The sequence below is a fragment of the Vespa velutina genome, chromosome 18 (genome assembly GCF_912470025.1).
Source record: "Vespa velutina chromosome 18, iVesVel2.1, whole genome shotgun sequence".
Classification (NCBI taxonomy): Eukaryota; Metazoa; Arthropoda; class Insecta; order Hymenoptera; family Vespidae; genus Vespa; species Vespa velutina.
Window position 1 is genome coordinate 174,002 of NC_062205.1, and position 5,408 is coordinate 179,409.

The window sequence follows — 5,408 nt, forward strand, 5'->3', positions numbered from 1 at the left end:
TAATTTATAGGAATTTAGAAATTAGCAGTAAGAATGATCATCAAAGTCTTTATCCATTGATTACTTATTATATAAAATTGTATGAGAACCTTTTGTACAGTTTTCTTTACAGTTCCTAGATTGCACGGTTAATAATTTATATCTGCTGTTGATTTGTCATCACATACGGAATTTATTATTTATAAAAACATAATATATTTGTTGATACACACGTACGCATTGTTCACGGTACTTTCTCTTAAGGATCATATATTACCATTGGAAATATTTATCCTTGGGAACCTATTGGATATTAACAAAACGCATAGATAGAAAATACATGGCCACCTTTATCTGGGCTTAGGCATTCTTAGTAAAGTACCCGAGTTTTTATAATATGTCAATTCGGCCAATAAGGAAATAGCGAAAGTAGACACCTAGGTGCGATAAGTCAAGAATTATTTGGCTTTTAGCATTAAAATATCCATTGGCATCCTCTAACCACACGATCATTAGAACAAAGGGGGCACACGTGGAATGTTTAAACATTCCAATAAACTATCCCTGATGAATGGGTATTTATTCTTTCTCTTTTCATACTTCAACTTCGCCCTTTTCATTCTTTTTCCTAATCTCATTACAGTCTGCGTGGATATTTCAAAATACGCCAAAAAAGCAGTCATGTTACATCTTTCAGACTCACAAGATCTAAGCTGTCAAGTCTCCTTTAGGTACAGCTAGTACCACTACTACTACTCATCTTTACACGAAAATATTCATCATTACACGAAACACATGAAAAATTGTAACTTATTTCATCAAATATACGGTGATAATTTCAACACGCACAACATTTAATATCGCGCATTTACTTCTCGAATATCACGGGATCCTTCAAAAGAACGCGCGCTTTCATATTAATTTGCGAAAACGCAGCGAGCGGTATTTTACTTATGGCTTTCAACGGTATCCTAGCCTAGTGCCGCCGCCCTTATTGATCGCGATCAGTGGGTCTATAGCTCGGACAACAAGGACGGGGGATATTCTCCATGCAAATCGACTGTCATCTCTGATTCGGTGCGAGATGCGCATCTAGAATCGTTCTCATAGTTGCGCCCACACGACGCAACAATATTTTTTACATATATATTACATTTATATATATTATACAATTTATTTAATTTCTTCTTTCAAATCTTAGTCTTACAGAATTGACCGGTTTTAACATAACGTCCATATTTATCAGAATTTCTTCAATTTCAGAATTACTAATCAATTTATTTTAATGGTATATATTCTTAATAAAGTCTATATTATTATCTTCATTTCTAGCATTGCGAATTTTTGACTTTAGAATATAAAATCCATGATACATGCGGTTTCTATAATTTATGGCATACAATTTGTATAATATATAGATATAAATATAAGGAATAAATGCAAGCAATGATAGGTATTAAAATGAGTATTACTTTATGTGCAACTTCCAAGTGCCCATGGCCTTGACGTCCATTGGCCCGTACTCTAAAAAAATGTACACGTGTATGACAAAAAGCAATAATGAGCGAGTGTTGAACGAATGAACAGATGAAAGTTTGTGTAGTCCATGGCGATATAAATGAAGTGAGAGCCGTTCACCGTTAAACTACTTACGGCATTAAACGTCTAATTGAAAAATAATTTTTTAACTCCTACCGCATGCAAATATCTTCATATCTTGTACTACAGATATATTACGTTTTGAAGTGTCAAGATATTGATAATGGAGGCTTCGGCGATAAACCTAGTGATATCACTGATCCTTTTCATACATTATTTGGACTTATTGCATAATTAATAATGCATATTGATTATCCATTGAAGGACGTAAATTCTACTTATTGTTTACCACAATATGTATTACATCGTTTAGGACTGTATCAACACAAGTGGGCATATGATTTTATACATATATATATTGCACAATTTAAAAATAAGTTTAAATTATGAAACATTTAATTGTATTACATTTATGTATAACATTTAACTGTATTACATTTATGTATTATAAATCATAATGGAATATGGAATATAATTTTTTATGTACAATATAATCTTTTCTCTTTCCCACAGAATAACAAATTTTATTCCAAGAAAAGAGAAATAAATTAGATTACTAATAATACGTTGCAAGAGATTACACCATAAATGATCACAATTTTAGTCCGATTTTGATTATGATAGACATATTCGAAAGATAAAGTTATTTTACACGACGTTATCTTATCAAATTTTTGTAAGATGTTGTATCGTTTGCAAAAATTATGTGTAATAATAAATAATTTTTAAGAGTAGTTTCATTATCCTTGTCTATATCTTTTATGCGCATGCACCACTTATTTGGTACTGATCGCATCCATAATTAATTGAATAGATTTAAGTATATCTTGTTTCTGTAGTTTAAAATAATATACTATTACATTCTATTATTTGTGTGATCACCAAAATAGCTTTCTACAATTATCAAATAGTTTTACTTGATTGATAAAAAATTATTGTTATATTATCCTATTATTTATTCATAAAATAAAACGGGGAGAATTATACAGAACATATTGTATCAGATCTTTTTGACACCCAATAAAATAGGTATCTTAATATTGAATGATGGTAATATGAGAATCTACATTAACAACTTAATAAGGTATATAGGAATCTACTTTACTGAAGGTCACTAAAACCATTCTTCTGTACAGGTTGGTGTTTAAATAGGAATCTACTTCGCTAACTGTTGATGAAGTAAGAATCTAATTAACCATCAATCAGTAGCAAAGGGCTCTGTTTATGACCGACGTCCAAAAATAGATTTCTTTGTTGATAACTGATATTTTATCATCAATCGATTATGAATAGCTGTTTCGTAATTTGTATTATAAAAAATAAATCTACTTTAACGAGAATCGGTAAACATGAATCTTCTTCAGAGATTCCTGATATAACGGATAGCTGTTATTTAAAACGTCGGTGAAGGGCAGGCATTTAATTAGAGACATTTTTGTGGCCAGTGTTGATGGACGATTTGCACAGAGGATATCCTAGACTTATCCTAGGACGTAGATACGAGGCTCGGAACTTGTTGATGTTTCTCCGCGAAATATCACTCAACGCATATCCGTAAATTATTGGGAGATCATAATTTCTTGGAAGGATCCTGGGGAGGTCATAAAATAGATGCGCGATAATATTCACTTCACTTTTGATTTTGATTTGTCATGATATATTTTATGTATTGAGATGAAAAGATTGCGATATATGTGTTTCGTTCTTGTGTCTTGTTAATTCTGTTGGCTCCCTCAGAGTGAGGCATGAAAAAAAGTTTTGCTACTGATACTCGATTGTCTTAATATATTGTACATAGGTTAAATATCAGTCACCGAAAGCCTTCATGTCGGTCTCACTTGTTTGTCTCTAAAAAATTAAAGTAAGAAAGTACAGGGAGAGGGAAGTAATGATGCGTATTGATTGTGGGGAGAGGGAAGTAATGTACTTACTGTCTCAGGATAGTTCGTGTATATATATATATTTAACAATTTTGTATTAATGAAATCTGGAATCAGCCTACAAGGATATAATTTCCGAATTTGGTTTTCTATTTTTCTGATATATTGCAGAATTATCTTATGCTTCAGTTCGCTTATTAACGCAAATTCGATCAAATCAATGAAGAAGGCGTTGCATTCTGTTTATGAACTTCAACGCTACGATAATATCGTATCATTGATTATCTAAAATGCGTAATAAAGAAGGTGCAATATGATTGAGAATATTGAAAAAGTCATATAGACATTAAATATGACTCAAATATGTGAGATAATGAAAAATAAACGATTATCAGTACAACTTGAATAAAAAATCAATAATTTATGTGATGCGGTGAAGTATCAATTGTTACATTCTTTTTACGTTCAGTATGGGAGAAAGAAACTTATAAAGGATGTATTTTCGAATTTTTACTCATTTATATAAGAAATCTAATTAAAATATATAAAAATATCTAAGAATTAATGATAAAAGTTATCATGCAGAAACTTGTCAATTAATTGTTAATTATATCAAATCATATTAAATAATGAGGTCTTAGTGAATGGTTTCACTCTTATACAGTTTGGGCGTATTTATTTTTGGGTTATATATTATCCATTACTATGCACAAATTTTCTTATCATTTATATGAATATGAAATATGAAAAATATTCAATAGAAATTTAAAAATATATGAATATAATTATAAAACTTGAACTTTTATTATAACTTAGCTATGTCTAGTATTATTAACTACGATTCTAGTACTATAGTCCAGAAACATTTTTTTTAGTATGACCGGTTTTAAACTGATAGCCGTTTCCGCGTAAATGAGCAATAACAATTAATAAGAAACTTAAGATGATTTTCAAATCAATCGATGGACAAGCCCTCAAGAATATTTGAACAACTGTTAAGTAACAGTTCCGTATAGTTAATAGCGGTAAAAGAATTAATAAAAGTATATGATTGGTTTTTTAAATTCTTTATTGAAACTCAAATTTTTCATTCATTAATGTCATATTTGTTAGCAAAGTGCTCTGAAAAATAAAAGAAGCTATCGAATAAAGCAATCGGAAGAAGAAATCACTTATGTCGCAAGCGAGAAAGAGTGAGAAGGAAGAGAGAATGAGTGATGATAGAAGAAGGAGATAGTGAAAGAAGGAAAGAGTGAGAGACAGATAAATAGATAGATAGATAGATAGATAGATAGATAGATAGATAGATAGATAGATAGAGAGGGAGAGAGAGAGAGAGAGAGAGCGAGAAGGAAACGAGATGTGGATTGCAAGTATGTGGATTCCTTTTATTATGCAGTCGACTGGAATTTTAGAGGGTTTGAATGTACGTATTATGAATGCAACATGTAACGCTACTTGTTACCTTTGCTCGTTTCTTTTTACCGATTTTTTTTTATCATAAATTTTCATCCAAGAAAAAAAGAAAATTTTTGAAAATTAAAATGTTAATCGTATTCCCTATCGGTATTGTATTGTATCTTAATAAAATCAACTGTTCATTTTTCTAACGATTCTTTTTTTACGATTAACAATATTGGTTTAAAACCAGTAAATGATTTACTTCGCAATATATTACGAAACTACGCATTGTTTATGCCGCAATGCTGTCGTTATTGCATTTTTTGAAGTGGTAATAGAGTTGATTTCATATCGTTCTTGCGAACAAGTTCTCTTCAAGATTTCAGAGATTGATGACATCAGAGATTAGCAAGTAAAGTCAAAATGATTTGATTAGTATAACCGAAGAATTTATAGCTCACTGAAGTATAATAAATACAATAAATATCACACGAGAAGATAGAAAATTTATATATGTTTAACGTGTAAATAAAATACATTTCCGTAATA